Genomic DNA, 20,903 nt, shown 5'->3' with positions numbered 1-20,903 from the left:
CTCAGTCATGCAAGGCTAGCGCTCTACCACTGAGCCACCTTCCCAGCCCTGTCCCTGAATTTGTTTGCTCAAGTCTAGCACTCTACTACTTAAGCCACAGCTTGACTTGCAGTTTGTTGATGGTTAATTGGATATTAGAGTCTCACAGACTTTCCTGCCCAGGCTGGCTTCAAACTGAAATCATCAGATCTCAGCCTCCTGAATGGCTAGGACTACAGGCATAAGCCACCAGCTAGAACAACCATTCTTCTTTAGAATTTTTAGAACATCTTGCTGCCTGAATAGTTGGGATCTTTTGTTTTTATTTTGTTTTTGACTGCTTCTTGGAGCTTATTTTCTGCTTCATACAAGGAATAGTAATGGCATTAGGAAACTTGAGGCAGCTGGTAGGGAGGGGGCTCTCGACTTCCTGCTGCTGTGTTGCTTGCTGCAACCTACCTATTGTACTGAGTAAAGTAGTAGGCAGGGTTTCAGCCTAGCACCTAGGAAGGCTTGATGGTTCTACCACATCAAGACAGTGGCCCAATGTTGACCTGACTAGCCTGGCTGACCAGCTGTTTCTTCATGGTTTCAAAGCCAGGCCACTCTTGCTTGACTGTGCTTGGGAGGGCTTCACAGCATGCTTGGGACTGTGCCATTATGGCCATGAATGGAAGAGTGGACTTCCCAAAGAAGTTTGCCTACCAGTGAGCAGAGTGGCATTGGGGAGACTCAAGTGGTGGGGGATGAGTACTCAGCATTTCTGCGGGACCCATTGCTGTATGAAGAGCCCAGTTGGCCTGGTGAGGGGAGGCTAGTCAGCAACAGGGGCTTTGCAGGATGCATGGGGCAATCCTGGGATCAGATGAAAGCCACCTAAGACTACTGGGGACCATCCGCTCCTACTTAACACCAGTAGTAGTCATGTTGGCCATGAGCAAGCCACTAGTGCCTTGCTTTGTCAGTGTGCTGGTAGCATCCTTAATGAGCAACCCCTTTGTGTGTAATTGTGGGTAGCAGAGACCAGGACACTGGCCACAGAGTCCTTTTGCAGAGAACATTCCTCTATCAGACCTGTGTGCAGACTGCTTGAATATTTCCAGTGTAGAGTAGGCTTTCTTATCTCCCTACATTCCAGCTAGACAATGTACTAGCTGTCAAACTAGGTGTGCATTATTTATGCATGAAGAAAAGAATGGAGTAAGAAATGTTCATGTGGCAGGGAAGGTGGCTCAGTGGTAGAGTGCTTGCCTTGCATGCCTGAGGCCCTGGGTTCGATTCCTCAGCACCACATAAGCAGAAAAAAAAAAAAGCCGGAAGTGGCCCTGTGGCTCAAGAGTGCTAGCCTTGAGCTGAAGAGCTGAGGGACAGCACCCAGGCCCAGAGTTCAGGCCCCACGACCGACAAAAAAAAAAAAAAAAAAAAAAAAAAAAAACAGTGCTAGAAATAAGAAATGTTCATGTGGAAAAGGCATAGCTTTCCAGCTGCATGTGAAATCTTACATGGCCTCAAAGCTTACATGTGTCAGGGTGACTACCCTGAGATGTGTGCCTAACAGTATAAGTAGCTCTCACTATCTTAGCACTATCCATAGACCTTTACAAGAAGACTTTGGAAGACCAGTTTTCATAAGTTCTGTTGTTTGGTTTTCATTTTTCTGTGATGCAAGCCCTTGAATCCAGGGCCTGGTACACACATGTCCTCCCACTGAGCTATGGTCTCAGCCCTTCCAGACCAGTTTTTATTAATATTATTGTTGTTTTCAAGTTTCATTTAATGTTATAACTCTGTGGCCTGAGAAAGATTTGGGATCTGATATAGATAGGGGTTTAGATGAAGCACACTGACAAATCTTTCCAGAAATGCTCTCTCTGGCAATGTTCACAGGTGGGCTCCTGTGAATTGCTTTATTCCAAGTTTTTGTTATGCGATGCTGAGTTTTTAAGTTAACCAATTTACCAGTTGAGCCACAGCTCTTGCCCTTCAAAAGTTTTACACAAACTAGGATTCTCTTATAATGAAGCGAAGCTTTCCCTATATGTTTAGTTCTAAGATCTAAAAGTGGGCAAGCCCCAATACCATACTGCGTGTGTGTGTGTGTGTGTGTGTGTGTGTGTGTGTGTGTGTGTGTGTGTGTGTGTGTGTGTGTGTGTGTGTGTGTGTGTGTGTGTGTGTGTGTGTGTGTGTGTATGTATCTGGCACTGGGACTTAAACTCTGGGCCTTGTGTGTACACTCAGCTTTTTCAGCTGGGTCTGATCTTTACCACTTAAGTCACACCTCCAATTCCTAGCTGTGTCTTGAGTAAATACTAGAGTATTTCTTCTGGTGAGTATAGTAATATATTGAGGAGGAAATAAAATCATCTCTCTGCCCCTGATTCTGATCATTTACGTTTGTTTTTAAATCAACAACCCACAACTGCAAAGCACAAAACCCTTTTTATTTTGATTGTTTTGATAATTATAGAACAAAATTCTCCATCATGTGGGAGCTCCTAACTAGGAAAAATAAGTAAATATATGCCTCTTGAACTATAATATAATGCAACAAATGAATTACATAGGAAATAACATGGTGTTTTAAAATTATCTAAAGAGATAGATATGAAAATTTTTCTATGCAATCTTGTCTTAAAGCTTAATAGCAGCCGGGCGCTGGTGGCTCACGCCTGTAATCCTAGCTACTCAGGAGGCTGAGATCTGAGGATCGCGGTTCAAAGCCAGCCCGGGCAGGAGAGACCGTGAGACTCCTATCTCCAATAAATCACCAGAAAACCGGAAGTGGCGCTGTAGCTCAAGTGGTAGAGTGCTCGCCTTGAGCTGAAGAGCTGAGGGACAGCGCCCAGGCCCAGAGTTCAAGCCCCACGACCAACAAAAAAAAAAAAAGCTTAATAGCAAAACATCTGACCTTTGAAATGGGAATAGCACTCACTATAAAGAATGCTGGGCTAGAATGGTAGAGCACCAGCTATGAGCAAGCAAGTAGAAAAAGCATAAGACACTGAGTTCAGGCCCTGATACCAGCACACAAACACTCAGGAAGAATGCCTGTGTTAACTTCAGTAGCTCACAAAATAGTCTTGTCATTTCTTTAGCAAACTAATGATTAAAACTACCATTTTGTCTAATTCATAAGTTTAAAACACTGCTAGTTTTATTGAGCCTAGAATTCACTAGTCTAGACTGAGTTGACTAGAAATGTTTGAATATTCCCAAAGACAAATGCAAAGTAATGTCTCTTTACTACTTTTGTCAGAAATTGGGAAAAATCTGTTGTCCCTTCTGTGAAACTTCTTTTTTCAGAAGATACCTTTCCTTTGAAACATGAACAGTAGGAGGTAAACGTATGAATATTCTGCCACAGTGTCAAAGTCAAGAGTTCTAGCTAGGCTGCATGCCAATGGCTCATGCCTGTAATCGTAGCTACTCAGGAGGCTGAGATCTGAGGATCACGGTTCAAAGCCAGCCCAGGCAGGAAAGTCCATGAGACTCTTATCTCCAGTTAACCACCAGAAAACTGTAAATGGTGCTGTGGCTCAAGTGGTAGAGTGCTTGCCTTGAGCTGAAGAGCTCAAGGACAGTGCCCAGGCCCAGAGTTCAAACACCGCCACACACACAAAAAAAAGAACTCTTGGGTCTTATCCAGACCTCCCAAGATTTGCTACCAGGAGATGATTTGCTTTTTGGAAGATTGCTTTTCTCTGCAAGAGTTCTAGAAGTGCCATTGTGATTTGCAAATATTCTCACCAGGAACAAATGGAAATGATAAATGATGCTTAGCTCTCTGGGTAGCTATACCTGAACTAAACAGGGAGAATATTTCAATTTAACTTCAAATAATGAACTGAATACTCTCCATTGAAGAGGGAGAACAGTAGCTGCTTGTGTTAGTCTCCTAGACCAATTATATTCAGTATATACAACGCTGGCATTCTTGGAATCCTTTCACAAGTCATATTAAACTCCAGAACAGGCAAAAACAGAAAATGAGCATTTACTTCTACCAAGCACATTATAAAAATTAAGACAATTTGGCTAGGCACTGGGGGCCCACAACTGTAATCCTAGCTACTCAAGAGGCTGAGATCTGAGGATCGTTGTTCAAAGCCAGACCAGGCAGAAAAGCCCATGAGATTCTTATCTCTAGTAAACCAGCAAAAAGCCCTAAGGAGAGGTATATCTCAAATAGTAGAACACCAGCCTTGGGAAGAAAAAGTCTTAGTACCTTGAGGTCCTGGTACCAACACAAAAAGTGGGTGGAAGACAATTTTATACCACATATTTGGGGGCTTTGAAGGGTTTTTTGTTTGTTTAATTATTTGTGGTCAAACCCAGAGCCTCGTGAATGCTAGACAAGTGCTCTACCACCCACTATACTTGTTTTTGTATATACTATATATATTTGGTTGTGGGGTTGAGGTGGGTATTTGCTATTTGGGTTTTTGTTGTTGTTTAGGTTTTTGGTTGATTGGTTTGGGGATTCTTTTTAGAGAAGATCTGAGGCTGACCTTGAACTAGCCCTTCCCCTATCTCAACCACCTTCATGCTGAGCACTGTGGTTCCTGTAAGTACATTTTAAATAGAGCTGGACTGGCCTGGAACGAAGAAACCCTCAAAAAATACACATTGAAAGGACAGACATGGTGGTGCATACCAGAAATGCCAGCGAATGAGTGTTGGGTCTTCATCCGTCTTTGGACGGAGTGCGAAGTGAAGTGCGGCTGCTCCAATCTATCAATGATCGATCACTAGGGTTCTGCCAGTTCCCCAGCCTCCCTTAGCCCAGTAGCCCAGGAGACAATCAGACGCAGCCGGGAGTCAAACCAAGCAGGAACTCGCTTATTAACAGGGAGCATCCCCTTTTTAAAGCAAAAGACTGCATGGGAGGAGAGGAAATGGAACCAACCAATCACTGAAAGACCATACCTTATCATGTACCTAAGCTTCCTTGAGATGTTTACACACTGAACCTAAACAAATCCAGCTCTGCCCACTCAACTTCCTCTCAGGGCCATCTTTGCTATCCCCCACAAATGAGTAGATGATTAGGACAAGCACAATTTGGAGGCAGCCTGAGACCCCTGTCCCAGCCAGATATTGTGGCTCACAACTGTAACCCATCTACTTGGGCAGTGTACAAATGGGGATTCAGTCTAAGATCTAAGACCAGTGCCTGGGAAAAACTTGAGACAATGTCCAAAAATAACTAAAATAAGTAAAGCAAAGCTGGGCATTGATGGTTCACACCTCTAATCCTAGCGACTCAAGAGGCTGAGAATTAAGGATCTGAAGATCTCTGGCTCAAGTGGTAAAGCATCAGCCTTGAGCACAAGGAGGCTCAGGGTCAACGCCCAGGCCCTGAGTTCAAGCCCCAGGACGAGAGAGAGGATTTGGGTAGAGTGCCTTTTTAGCAATGTAGTCTTGAGTTCAAACCCCAGTACTGCCAAGAAATAAAAAAAGTACATATTGGGGCTGGGAAGGTGGCTCAGTGGTAGAGCGCTTGCCTTGCATGCTCGAGGCCCTGGGTTCGATTCCTCAGCACCACATAAGCAAAAAGAAAAAAGCCAGAAGTGGCGCTGTGGCTCAAGTGGTAGAGCGCTAGCCTTGAGCTGAAGAGCTGAGGGACAGCGCCCAGGCCCAGAGTTCAGGCCCCATGACCGGACCCAAAAAAAAAAAAAAGTACATATTGCATATGCCAATTCAATGCATAGAATAAAAAAAAACCTAAATTCCATGAGCAAACTACTATAGCAAATATACTTGCTCAGTATTTTGTCTTGATACTATTAAAGTTCAGACATACATCTTACTTTACAGTGTTGGCCTCTTTGAAGCCCACAAAAGACACATTATAACCTGTTACCTCACACCAATAGTCTGAGGTGATTGTTCAGGCAACACTGAGATCTGATCACCCAAGCCTGTGTGTGAGTGAATATTTGCCTTTAACAGGGCAATTCTTGGGGCTGGGAAGGTGGTTCAGTGGTAGAGTGCTTACACTGTGGCTCAAGTGGTAGAGCGCTAGCCCTGAGCTGAGGAGCTGAGGGACAACATTCAGGCCCCACAACTGACAAAAATAAAACAAAAAAACACTACTGAAAGTACGCTTTTTAGAGTCATCTTTCTTGTTTCTATTTTGTAGATTTGGGCTTTTGTGGCTTTTACTGGACAGCTCCTTGTGTTGGTTTTACTTCTGGAGTAGATCATTTAGCAGAGGTGCAAATTGAAAGTGATGGAAAGTCTTGATCTTGAGATTACCGTCTCCACTGAGATATCCTTTTGTTGAGTCGGAGATTTCAACAGAACCATACACTTGAAAAGGAAGCGTTGATACGGTTCCACCAGATATGTAACTTTGATGTTTATGTCATGTCTCAAATGGAACTGAAAGGGAGCTTAGAAACCACTTAATCCAAAGCTTCATGTTACATGTAAAGAAGCAGGCCCTGTACAAATGTGAAACATTAACTTCTGTTAAAAGAAGAAAGGAGAAGCTGTGTACTGATGGCTTACACCTGTCCTAGCTACTCAGGAGGCTGAGATCTGAGGATCACAGTTCAAAGCTAGCCTGGGCAGGAAAGTCCATGAGACTCTTATCTCCAATAAACCACTTAGAAAACTGGAAGTGGCACTGTGGCTTAAGTGGTAGAGCGCTAGCCTTGTACTGAAGAACTGAGGGACAGCGCTCAGGCCCAGAGTTCAAGCCCTATGACTGACCAAAAACAAAAACAAAAAAAGATATTGGGGCTGGGAAGGTGGCTTAGTGGTAGAGTGTTTGCCTTGCATGCATGAGGCCCTGGGTTCGATTCCTCAGCACCACAAAAGCATAAAATGCCAGAAGTGGCACTATGGCTCAAGCGGTAGAGTGCCTGCCTTGAGCTGAAGAGCACAGAGACAGCACCCAAGCCCAGAGTTCAAGTCCCACAACAGACAAAAAGAAAGAAAGGAGAAAGATAAATATAAAGTTCCAGAAAATGACTGTCTCTAAGGATGAGTCCAGGAGAATGGGATCAGGATCAAACACATGATAGTATGGTTGTCTGATTAATTAGATATGTTTCTTGGGGGACAGCAGGGCTACTGCTGCTACCAGGAATAGAGTCCAGGCCTTTTACAGCCTAGACCAGCACTCTACCACTGAGCTACATCTCATCTTGCTGTTTACTATGCTTATAGTTAACAGAATCAGAATAATTGTTGCAAAATCCTTTCTGCAGGGGAGTTTCTGTTCTCACAACTTTACATATTTAATGGACTCAGGAAATCCTGAAAATGCTATCTTTGGTAAGGACACATAATTCATTAGTGAACCATGGCCATAACCTGAGACTTCCCATCTCTACTTCACTGCTTTTGGCTTTTTTCCCATTTTTTAAATTAATTTACTTTATTGTTATTATGGCGGTGATATACGGAGGGATTACATTTACATACATCAGGCAATAAGTACATTTCCTTTCATACGAGGTCATCTGTTCCCTCATTCTCTCCCAGCCCCTCCCTCCCATCTCCACCCACAAGATGTATCTAGTTCACTTCCATCAATGTCCAGTGTACTCCATTGCTTCACTTTTTCACCCTTTTTCCTTGGATTCTATGCTTTTGGCTTCTGTACCATCCTGCTTCCCTACATTTTGATTGTACATTTAACTTCCCACTTGGAGTCATGACTCAAGTAGTAGAGTGCCTGCCTAGCAAGCACAAGGCACTGGGTTCAAATACATATAACTTCTCCCCCACCCCCCAAAAAAAGTCCCATTCACAATGCATATGAAAGAAATGTTGAGGATTATTTTTATTAATTCTCACTCAGCTTCTAACTATTGCAGCTGAACTCATTTCTGAATCTATCAGATTCCATTATCAGCTACTCCAGTGGCCTAAACCAGCACCCTAATTGCCCTCAATCCCTTGTACTTCTCTCCCCACCAAGCTCCAAGTCAAGTGAAACCATCTTGTAATCTATTCTTTGTAGATTTGGTATAGAAAATGCCAAATATAGGGGCTGAGAATGTGGCTTAGTGGTAGAGTGCTTGCCTAGCATGCATGAAGCCCTGGGTTTGATTCCTCAGTACCAATAAATAGAAAAAGCCAGAAGTGGTGCTGTGGCTCAAGTGGGCTAGTCTTGAGCAAAAGAAGCTCAAGGACAGTGTCCAGGCCCTAAGTTCAAGCCACAAGACTGGCAAAAAAAGAAGAAGAAAATGTCAAATATGCCACTGACTCCACTACAGAGGTGCAGTTTCTAAATGCACTCATTCCTGTTGAGCTTTTTCAGATTTACCTGGATACTATTGCAAGCATTTTACTATTCTCAACTTTGTAGGCCCTACTTCCCATCCCTCCTTTTCAACAGATGACTTTGTCCATGCCTTGCTGGAGATAGAAAGCTAACCTGAACTCTTTAATTTATGCAGCATCTTCTTTCCTTCTCAAAATATACCTCCAGTTAAGGCTAACTTCATCTGCGTCTCTTGCACTATACGCCATTGTATGAGCTAGCCATTGCTGTATGAAAAATTCCCAGAAAACATCATGAATTAAAACAATAACAAATACTTATTACTCTCAACGATTCCTGAGTAAAGATTGAAGAGTGGCTTAGCTGGGCCATCCTGGTTTGGGATCATTCCTGTGGTCCCAGTCAAGATTCAGCCAGGGCAGTAGTTTCCTAAAGACCACCAGAGGGAAGATTTACAACTAAGATGGCTCAGTTTTGTGCCTGGCAGGTCAGTGTTGGTTGTTAGCAGAAGTGCTCAGTTCTTCTCCACATAGAACTCTGCACAGTTTGTTTGGGTGTCCTCACAACCACCAACTGTTTTTCTCCTTAGTGAGCAATTTAAGAGCAAGGCAGAAGCTATAAATTCTTTTATGACCTCACTTCAAAAGTTACACTCCTTCATTTCTACAGTATGCTTTTGGTTACACTTGTGAACCCATTTCCTTGTGGGAGGGAACTTAAGAAGGCATATGAGTTCTAGGAGATAAAAATCACTGTGAGGCTTGGAATGTGGTTTAGTGATAGAGTACTTGCCTAGTGTGTCTGAAGCCCTGAGTTGGATTCCTCAGTACCATATAAATAAAAGGCTGAAAAAGGACGGAGGGAGGGAGGGAGGAAGAAAGGGAGGGAGGAAGGAAGGGAGGAGGGAGGGAGGGCTGGAAAGGTGGCTCAGAGGTAGAGTGCTTGCCTTGCATGCATGAGACCCTGGGTTTGATTCCTCAGCACCTCATAAGCAGAAAAAGCCGCAAGTGGCGCTATGGCTCAAGTGGTAGAGCGCTAGCCTTGAGCTGAAGAGCTGAGAGACAGCGCCCAGGCCCAGAATTCAGGCCCCATGACTAACCAAAACAAACAAACAAACAAACTATTCCTTTCTGTTGAGCAGGACTTGACTGCAGAGAGTAGAAGTTGGTTTTAGCAAGAAGCAACATGTTATAGGGTACTAAATGGGTCACAATTGGGGAAAGGGGGAAAGAGGAAGAAACAAACTCTAGACTTCTAGAATAGATTTAAAAGATGGCTAAGGGCCGGGCGCCGGTGGCTCACGCCTGTAATCCTAGCTACTCAGGAGGCTGAGATCTGAGAATCGCGGTTCAAAGCCAGCCCGGGCAGGAAAGACCGTGAGACTCCTATCTCCAATAAACCACTAGAAAACCGGAAGTGGCGCTGTGGCTCAAGTGGTAGAGCGCTCCCCTTGAGCTGAAGAGCTGAGGGACAGCGCCCAAGCCCAGAGTTCAAGCCCCATGACCGACAAAAAAAAAAAAAAAAAAGATGGCTAAGGGACTTGCCACCACTTCCCTACATTAAGGAATCTCCTACATTTCAGAAGCTACCATTGTGATTGATAGTTTAAAAATACACCACCTCTGCCACTGTCCGCATCCCCAAATATACACACAGCACCCAATCTTAATCCCTGCTCTCCTCAGGATCCAAGTGATGTATATACACAAAGCATTTAATTGGCAGAATTTAATTCAGATGTGATTTAAACTAGTTAACTAAAGGGTGGAAATGCAACTCGGTCGTAGAATACTTACCTAGCATGAGTGAGGTCCTGGGCACAATCCTCAGCATCACAAAAGAAAAAAAGCTAACTCGCTTTGCAGGCATGTCTTTAGCTTTGTCTTTAGCTTTCCAGTAGCTGCACACTAGAAGAATACTTATATGAAGCAAACTAATACACACAACCCTCCACACACTCCACTAGATGCTCACTTTCCTTCACTGCTAGGTTTCCTGAAAGAATTGTCCATACTTAGTTTTCTGAGTGTTTGTTGTTGTTGCTATTGTTATTTGTTGTGCTGAGGATCAAACCTTGGGCCTACTGCATGCAAGGCAAGCACTTTGCCTTTAAGCTATATCTGTAGTCCCATTCCCACTTCGTAATCCAGTGAGATCTGCCCACTCTAGGCTTCATAATGTCTCCACTGGACCTCCTCATTTGCAGGCCCAGCTGTCTAGTTCATTTCTACTCCTTTGGCATTCAAACTGTAACAGGTTGTTTTTTGTGATATGATACTTGTAGTGAGAATCATATCAATGTCATACACAAAGAAGCCTTGGGTTGAAAGATACTTGGAGCTTCAGTTATCATCTCAGTTAGACTTAATTTTCCTCATAAAGGACTAATCTGTGTGAAGGATGTGACTGTTGATACTCTTCAAAAATCTATCATTCAGTCACCAGAATCCAGCATTTCAGTACTCTCCACTCTACTGCTCTATTTCAGGTCAGCATTCCTTGCCTGGACTGCCAGAGCAAACTCCTAATAAGTCTTATAAATCCTTGGTTCTCTCCATTTTATTTATCTTTCACCTACCTTAACACAACTTTCAAGATATTTAATCATCTGTCTCAGTCATTATGGTAATATTAGCGAGGGAAGGGGTCACATTGTCCAAAAAGAAATGTACTCTTTGTCTGACTTATGTAACTATAACCCCTCTGTATATCACCTTGATAATAATAGAAAAATTACATATTAGTAAAGGCTGGGGGGAAGGGGATAGGGCTTGAAATTCAGGCCTGAGCACTGACTGAGCTTTTTTGCTCAAGGCTAGTGCTCTACCTCTTCAGCCACAACTCTACTTCTGGCTGGGTGGTGGTTAATTGGAGATTAGAGTCTCATAGACTTTCCTTCCCAGGCTGGCTTTAAACCTCAATCTTCAGATCTCAGCCTCCTGCGTAGCAGCTAACATTATAGGTGTGAGCCACCAGTGCCCAACCAGTAAAGTCTTTTTGAACACTTGATATGTGTAAAACACTGTGTAAATACCATATATGTGTGTATCTATATAGATATATATGTATGTGCATAGAGAGACATGTATGTATACATGTACAGATACATATATGTGTGTGTGTATAGATGTGAGGTTAGAGGTATGGCTCAGGTCATAGAGCACCCACTAATGAGCTAAATAAAGCATCAGATATGAGTTCAAGTCCCAGTCTCAGACCAAAAAAAAAGAAATAGATGGACAGATCCATAAATATGTATCTCTGTATACATCCATATAGAGATATCTATATACATATATAGGTACATGTATATTTTATTTAGGAACACATAATATAAATGAAAAGGTCCCCATTTCATAGACAAAGAAACTAGGGGTCATAGAATTCTCGAGATTTGACCAGAGTTGTTTAGATACTACCTATATACATGGAGCAACCAGAGTTGGAGTCATACCTGTAATCTCTAAAGCAGTCGCTTAACTCCGTGGCATTTTATAGTTGCCACAGCTTCTTCTCTCCCTGTCCTGTTCATATTCTCATCACGGTGAACACATCATCTAATGACCATGTCTCTACACATTTCATTTCCTAAAATGCATTTATTCCCATCTGTCCTCAACACTTTCCTGTTTAACATCTTCCTATTCTATCTTCAAGTTCCAACTCCAGTGTCACCACCTTAGCTAACTTTTCCAAGTGCCCTGCTCTACACTCCTCCTCTGTTTATTTTTTAAATAGGCATTTACTGAGCTGTGTTATACCTAAATGTCTGTGTATTTGGTTGGTCTGGTTTGGGTTGGGTTTTTTTGTTTAGTTTTGTTTTGGGAAGGAGTTGTGGATCTAGGACTTGAACTCCTAGCTTTATTTTTTGCTCAAAGAACTCCCATCATACCATTTGAGCCATATCTCCACTTCTGTCTTTTTGCTGGTTAATTGGAGATTTAAAAAAAATCTCTTGGATTTGTCTGCCCTGCCTGGCTTCAAACCAAGATCCTCAGATCTCAGTCTCCTGAGTAGCTAGGATTACAGATGTGAGCTACCATAGTTTAAAAGCAAACAAAATATATTTGATATTTTAGCAGGAAAAGGATATAATACAGAGAATTGGTACTTACAAAACCATCTGAACAGCTAGAAGAGCTGTATGTAGGTGGTGTAAGGTTTGTCAAAGGGAACTACCACGTGGTTCAGGCAGAAAAGGATTTATTATCCATACTGTGGGGCTTGCATAAGGTGGAAGGTATGCAGTCAAGGGAAGCGGTGACTCCAGGTGGAAATGGGGTTAATGTAGGGAGAGGGAGAGGAGGAGGTGTGGCCATGGCAGGTATGGGCGTGACCTCAGAGTCTGAGAAACTCCCACAGTCCAAAGGAGGCATGACTGGGGTGGTTCAATATGTGACCTCAGAGAAGGGGACGGTAACTTCCCCCAGGTATGCCAGTCACCTGGGTAATGCAGGTGCTGTTCAGAGACTGCTGAGGGAGGACATGTGTAGTTCTGCATGGGAAACAAAAGGGGAGGGGAAAATCTACATGCAGACTGGCATGGAGAAAGCAGACCTTTTCACAGGCCGACCTAACGTTCTTGCCTTTTGATAGTTATAAAGGGGGCACTGATTCTCTTTGGCTACTGTCTGCTGGCAAGAGGTGTCAACATTAGGGGTAGAAGGCTGAGTTGTTGTCCAATCTGGGAGAAGGCATCAGTGACTGTTCCTTGGTGGTGAACACACCTATGTGTCTTTGAATGGAATCTGAAAGAAATATTACAAGGCACTAAGAAAAAAAATATTAGAGGGCACACAAACATCAAAAAGAAGGATTCAGGACAGAGTATTAAAAATTGGATGGCTTGGCTAGTTCAGCTAGTCCCTATCTCCTGCATTTCAGGTGGTCCTGGAGTTGGTAGAAAATGTCCCTAGCTGCTTCTGACATATGGCAACTGTGTAGGAGAGAGAATGGTAGGCTAGTTAAAAATAAGCAGTCACAGGCTAGGAAGGTGGCTCAGTGGTACAGTGCTTGCCTCGCATGTATGAGGCCCTGGGTTCGATTCTTCAGTACCACATAAGCAGAAAAAGCCGGAAGCGGCGCTGTGGCTCAAGTGGTAGAGCACTAGCCTTGAGCTGAAGAGCACAGGGAAAGCACCCAGGCCCAGAATTCAAGCCCCACAACTGGCAAAAAAAAAAAAAAAAAAAAAAAAAAGAATAAGCAGTCAGAAGTAGGGGCTGAATTGGAGTGATTAAGGTCTGAACAGAAGGCCTTGGTAGATGTCTGGATTATAGAGTATGTATGGGAGACCCAGGAAGCTGCCAAGGCTAACTGTCCTGAGTCTAAGACTCATCTTAGGTTCCTGTCCCATTTATTTAGAAGACAGATATGAACACTAGCTAGGCATGCCCATTAACTATTTTCTTTCAATCTCCCAGCTCTGGTTAGTTTTGAAAGAGCAGGAATGAAGTGACTCCATTTAAGTTGTGACCCCATCCCCTCTTACTCCTCTCCATGATCCCTTATCACCAGGAATAGCTTTGTCCCATGAGGTCACGGTGCTATTGCTGGGATGGCTTGTCCAAGTTGACATTTTTACTCATTGGCCTGGGTGCTGTCCATGAGCTCTGTTGTTCAAGACTAATGCTCTACCACTTGAGCCACAGCTTCATTTCTGGCTTTTTAAAGTAGTTTTTTGGAGATAAAATCTCAGGGACTTTTCTGGTAGGGTTGCCTTCAAACTGCAATCCTCAGATCAAATGAGTCTTTGCCACAAACCCTTTTATTACCAAGTGAAGCAACAAGGAGATCAATAGAAATAATAAGCAGAGCTTACCTGTAACTCAAGAATTGACCTACAAATATGTGCCAGAGTTATGTATCTCTTTGTGGGTCTGCTGCAGAGAGTAAAATCGGTAATGACAAAACTCAGTAGACATGATAAGAGTTTTCAAACAGCAACTGAATATAGTACTTTAGAATACTACTTAAGACTGAAACCACTGTCAACTCTGTATCCAAGGTAACTTACATACTTGGGAAACACATATTAAAAACTTGATAAACTTAATAGTGCACAATTACTTTCATAAATGGACATAAAGAATGGTATGCAGGCCAGGTGTTGTTGGCTCATGCCTGTAATCCTAGCTACTCAGGATGCTGAGATCTGAAGATCAGGGTTCAAAGCCAGCCCAGTCAGGCAAGTCCACAAAACTCTTAGCTCCAATTAACTACCAGAAAAGCAGAAGTGGCACTGTGGCTCAACTGTAGAGCACTTGCCTTGAGCTGAAGAGCTCAGTGACAGTGCCCAGGCCTAGACTGACAAAAAAAAAAAAAAAAGAATGACATGCTGATTTTACATCAGTGTTTCTCAACCTTATTTAAATCACAGCCAACTTAGTTACATACCAACTTTACTACTTTACTCATAAGCTCTACCAACTCCCTCCTCCCTTCCCTCTTGCCTCCATTTGGCCTGCAGAGCCAGCTACCAGAAAACCTTTTAAACAATTTTGGTAAAGATATACATTAGCATACAAATTGGCATTTGAACACTTGCTAGGCAGGGGGAGGGGGGGTCACATGAAAACCCACCACATGGCCAAGATGGCAAAAAAAAAGTCAGGGAGGTAAGAAAACTTGGTGGATTTTTTTTTTTTCTGGTAGTGGGGCTTGAACTCTGTCCCTCAGCTCTTCAGCTCAAAGCAAGTGCTCTCCACTCAAGCCACAGCACCACTTCTGGTTTTCTGGTGGTTTATTGGAGAGAAGAGTTTCACAAGTTTTCCTGCCCAAGCTGGCTTTGAAACATGATCCTCAAATCTCAAGCCTCCTGAGTAGCTAGGATTACAGGCATAAGCCACTGAAGCCCAGCTGGTAGAGCTTGATTAAGAAGCAAACAAGGGGGCTGGGAAGGTGGCTCAGTGGTAGAGTGCTTGCCTTGCATGCATGAGGCCCTGGGTTCGATTCTTCAGCACCACATAAGCTGAAAAAGCTGGAAGTGGTGCTGTGGCTCCAGTGGTAGAGTGCTAGCCTTGAGCTGAAGAGCTGAGGGACAGCGCCCAGGCCCAGAGTTCAGGCCTCATGACGGGCAAAAAAAAAAAAAAGCAAACAAGAAGACAAACAGACAAGTAGAAAGGCAGGGCACACAGTAAAAATGAGGGTGCTCTTGAGGAGAGAGAGAGAGAGAGAGAGAGAGAGATTGAACTCCACAAAACCAGGGAAGTTTCTAAAGGAGACATCTTGGGAGAGTTATGAGACAGGAGACAGAGTGGAGACAAGCAAGGAGAGCCTGAATGCACAGAACTTCTGGCCATTTACCACTGCATTAGCAGAAACTGTGGCAATAAAATGTTGGTTTTGTGGGATCCTCTAATGACAAGGACATAGATAGGCGGGGAAGGAGTCTGGTGAGTGCAAAGAGCTTAGCGATGGAAGACATCCCTATCCCCCCATAGTGTCTCTTTTAGAGTGAGGGTCAGATTCCTGATTCAGGCGTTCCCAAAGCAGGAAGTGACCAACCAAGGAGGTGTAGGAACCCTCTGGCTGTGGCACCAAGTCTAGAGAGACAGAGAATCAGAGGACTCAGTAACACTCAACAGAAGTACAGGGTGGTGGGAGACCTGTGTGGTGGATGCAAGCCCAGCAGTGTAAAAGGCAGGAAGTACAGCATGGAGTTCCAATGGCAGTTTGGTTTCTAAGGGGTGGGCGGGATGTGAAATTAGCCCTCAGAAAAGGAAAAGCAGAGAGAATCCTACCATTCCTGACACTGGCCCCTCCCAGGTATTCGGCACCAGATGTAAGGTTTTGCCAAAAGGAAGTACCACATGGTTCAGGCAGAAAAGAGTTGATTATCTCAATTGCTGGCCAGCACATGGTGGAAGGTACTGGGTGGGGGGAAGGGAGGGAATGGGTGACTCTAGGTGGAACTGGGGTTAATGTAGGGAGAGGGCGAGGAGGTGTGGCCGTGGCCAATGCGGATGTGATCTCAGAGCCTGAGAAACTCCCACAGTCCAAAGGAGGCGTGGCCAGGGCTGTTTAGAGTGTGACCTCAGAGAAGGGGTAGGTAACTCATGTGCTGTGGGGAGACTTCTGGGGGAGGACAGGTGCAGTCCTGCCTGCGTGGAAAACAAAGAGGAGGGGGAAGTCTACGTGCAGACTGGCACAGAGAAAGCAGCCCTTGTCCCAGGCAGACATAACAGGTGGGACCTCTAAAAATGATTCCCGGAAGACTACCAGACCAGTCCCCCAAAGGTCTATAGCTTCTGACCGTCCCTGAATACTACATTTGAGAGGATTGTGTCATAGTGCATGGTGCATAGTATACACACAATGCACATGGAATCTAGAGCTACTAATGCAAATGTCGGAACGCAGGTCATCTGAGGAATCGAAAAGGAACGTGGGTAATTAGTGTCTAGAGCATTGAGTGTGTTTGGGGGATTTTTAATGTTTGCTTTTGTAATATCAAGTCTCTCTCTTTCATTTTCAAAGCTCATTGGTATCAGTACCATATGCCAACGCATAATCCCCAAGAACTCCAAAACCTTTGTTGCTATTAGTGCTTGAGTAGTAGGAAAGACAACTACTTGAGAAAAAATGATTATAAAAGTATTTAGGAGGTAACATTGAACTAGAAGCCTTGACTAAGTGCAGGCTGATCTTGAGTTTAAGACAAGCGTACATGACCTTGAAAACACTGTCATGAAGAAAGAGAATGGAACTAGATAACTTTCAAGGTTTAGTCCAACCCTGAAATTGTGGTTGATTTAGTTATTCAATTGAAAGGAAAAAAAGGGAGGGTGGGAAGGAGCTTATGCAACCATTTCTGGGGCTTATGATCATTCTATAAAATTCTCCTGTCAACCTTAAAATATTGCCTGAGGCCATCCAGATGAAGGGAGAGAAAGAATGGGAGAAGAAAGTAACATAGAAAGTGAAGAGGGTTTTTTGTTTTTTGGGTTTTTTTGCCCTCATGATATTGCATCGAATACAGTTTTCAAAACTTACTGCAATTGAGGTGTTCCCTCATTTCCCAGTTTGGTGTTTTGGTTAATCCAGTCCCTGGAGTTAAGAGGGGAAAAAAACATGCTTCAAAGAGCCATCAGTGATGCTGATTCTGCCAGGAGGGCTCATCACAGCCTCAAAAGCCAATGTTCGTCCTAGTGTGCTGAAAGCAGCCTCTGGGCCATGAGAGGCTAGGCCAGAGATTAAATGGAGCTTTCTGCAAGGTCCCTGCAACCACCTTTGGGTTATTTTAAGATGCTTGCTACATTTTCTTTCTTTTTTTTTTTTCTTTTTGGTGTGGCCTAATTTTTGTGTGTGTGAAAACCTGTCCTTCATTCTTTTGCTTCTGTGATACAAGCTGCTTGACAGAACACCATTTCCTGAGAAACTTTCAGATGTTAGCCAAGGGTCAGTTTGCCAATGCTGTGTTTTTGTTGTTATTTCCCTCAAAATAGGAGACACCCGGCAGCTACTGGTGCTACTGCAGCAGGAGTTTTCTGCAGCCCTCCAATTCTCCCCTGCTAATATGCTTTCTTATTTTGCCTCAAAGCTTGTTTACCAACTCTCAGCTTAGCCCTGAGCTCCTCCTTTATGAACCCCACCCCCTGCATTGTACATTTCATAGGGTGGAAAACATGACAGATTACTCTCAGCCCTCACCAGTGAAAAGTGCAGAATCACCAGAGCCAGACTGCACACCCTTCGCCAAACCTTTGCAGAGAGGTTTCAGGGTTTTTGTTTTTGTTTTTTTAAAGACATTGAACACCTAACACAGTTTCCTCTTTTCTAAGGACTTCTACCAGACAGGCCCCAGGGCAGTCTTTAATTACTGCAGGAAGAAAAATAAAAAATGAATGAATGAGGGTTTAGTGCTCAGCCAAAGATGATCCAAATCCTAATGTTATATCTACGGCTACAAGGAGCCAAATTAAATGTGATGTACACATGAAGATTTGTTTTAGTTACAGCTCTACCTCCAGCCCATTTATAGTCAAAGGCAGTCTTTCTCAAAGTGTAGTCCAACTAATGATCACCCACAACAGAATTACTTTGCTTGCTTATTTAAAATGTAGATTCCTGGGTTTTGCTCTACATTTCCTCAGAATCTGATTTGCACCTTACTCATGCTAATTTGTATGTGTAACCATATGCAATACCACACATTACTTAATAAAGGCTTTTCCTAAATTTACAAAGCCAGTCATTACACTGCATGAAGACCCAGGTCTTTAAAAAAAAAAAAAAAATCCAGCCAGGCACTGGTAGCTTACACCTACTAGCTACTCACGAGGCTGAGATACGAGAATTGTAGTTTGGAGCCAACTAGGGCAAAAAGTCCCCATGTGACTCTTAACTACAATTAACCACTCAAAAACCAGAAGTGGAGTGTGGCTCCAAGTGGTAAAGTGCCAGCCTTAAGCAAAAGAGCTCAGGAACAATGCCCAGGCCCTGAATTAAGCTTCATAATTGAAACCTGTAATCCTAGCTACTCAGGATGCTGAGATGTGAGGATCACGGTTCAAAATGGCTCAGTGGCAGAGCGCTTGCCTTGCAATGCATGAGGCCCTGGGTTCAATTCCCCAGCACCACATAAGCAAAAAGAAAAAAGCCGGAAGTGGCGCTGTGGCTCAAGTGGTAGAGCGCTAGCCTTGAGCTGAAGAGCTGAGGGACAGCGCCCAGGCCCAGAGTTCATGCCCCACAACTGGGCCCCCCCCCCAAAAAAAAACCCAGCCCAGGTAGGAAAGTCCATGAGACTTTTATCTCCAATAAACCACCAGCAAACCAGAAGTGGCGCTGTGGCTCAAGTGGTAGAGCGCTCACCTTGAGCTAAAGAGCTGAGGGACAGAGCCCAGGCCCAGAGTTCAAGCCCCATGACCAACAACAACAAAAAGTATCCATACAGCATTTGCCTAGCATGTTCAAAGCTCTGGGTTCAATTTCTGTGAGTAGGTAGAAGGTAGTTGGGGAAGCAGTGTACACATGGGAATCCACATATTAATCATAAAACATATAGCTGCCCAGGCACAGTGGTGCACACCTGTAATCCCCCAAATCCCAGCATTCAGGAGACTGAAGTGGGAGGAATTCTAAATGCATCAAAGTGTGGGGTGTTTTGGTGTGTGTGTGGGGGGAGTAATTGGGGAAAAGTACTAGGGATTAAACTCAGGGCCTCCTGTTTGCCAAGCAAGCATTCTGCCACTTGAGCCATATTTCCAACCACATATAGTGGCTATAATTTGTGTGTGTGTGTGTGTGTATGTATGTGTGTGTGTGTGTGTGTGTGTGTGTGTGTGTGTGTGTGTGTGTGTGTGTGTGTGTGTGTGTGTGTGTGTTGAAGAGCTTGAACTCAGTGCCTAGGAGCTGTCCCTGAGCTCCATTTGCTCAAAGCTAGCTCTTTACCACTTTGAGCCACTTCTGGTGTTCTGGTGGTTAATTGGAGACAAGAGTCTCATAGACTTTCCTGCCCAGGCTGGCTTTGAACCACACTAGGATTACAGCTGGGATTACAGGCATGATCCACCAGTATCCTGAAGCTGTAATTTTGTTGTTGTTGTTGTCCTATGTTATTTTTCAAATAGAGTCTTGTTTGGCCTACCTCAGACTAGAATATTCCTACTTTCCCATCCTGAGTGCTGGAATTACAAATGTGAGCCACCAGACTTGGCTCAAGTGCTTAAGAGTATCAACAGTGAACACTTAATACATTTTAAGGATAAACTGAGGACACTTAATGCAGAAATGATATGAGTATATCTATCATAAGATTATCCCCAACATTGTCTTAATTCCTTCTTGATTCTTTTCTTTAAAAATAAAATTTATAGCCACTTAAATAAGTGCTTTTTATCCTAGGTAGATCACAATGTCAGTTGGCAAATGAGAATATTCTCTAAAAGAGAATAGATCTATTTTTAGGGTATATATTAACACTGTCCAAAAAAGGACCGTGTTTATTCACCAATAAAGAATTCATTTGAGAGCTGTCACTACTTATAAATTACCTTCGTGTCTGAATACACAGCCCAGGGATTTTAAGGAATAGCTGGCCTGTGGGTTCAACATGGACCAGAATGATTGCTCATCAGTTCTATCTTTGCTAATAGGCAAGGGACATGAAAAGGATAGTATAGGAAACCCTCCGTTTCCCATAGTTGAGTCAGGTAGGGGACAGAAAGAGAAGTAGAGACAATTCATTTTCAAGGATTTCCTTCTCCCTGCCCTAAAGCTAACAAGGATCCTACTTACCTACCTGGCTGTTTTCCATCTATAAGTATAGGGTATTATATATTTCTTTAGGGATTTCAGGGGGTTGTTTTGGGTCATGGGGCTTGAACTCAGAGCTTGGGTGCTGTCCCTGAGCTCTTCTTTGGGCCACTGCCCCACTTCAGGTTTTCTGGTGGTTAATTGGAGCTAAGAGTCTCGTGGGGACTTTTCTGCCAGTGCTAGATTTGAACCACGATCCTCAGACCTCAGTAGCTCCTGAGTAGCTAGGACTATAGGCATGAGCCACCAGGGCCCAGCTTGTTTTGGTTTTCATTCACAATTCCAGACTCATAACTCCCTCCCAAGATTAGCCTTAGGAACTAGAATGTCTTTTCCCTAAAATAGGTCATAGAAACTCAAATCTTCAGCTGCCTTTCTGTCATGAAATAGAGCACAAAGAAATTATCTGACCTCCCCTTGTCAGATAGTAGAT

The sequence above is a fragment of the Dipodomys merriami genome, unplaced genomic scaffold, assembly GCF_024711535.1.
Source record: "Dipodomys merriami isolate MVZ:Mamm:240054 unplaced genomic scaffold, mDipMer1.0.p SCAF_699, whole genome shotgun sequence".
Classification (NCBI taxonomy): domain Eukaryota; kingdom Metazoa; phylum Chordata; class Mammalia; order Rodentia; family Heteromyidae; genus Dipodomys; species Dipodomys merriami.
Note: the sequence above shows the minus strand (reverse complement) of the source record.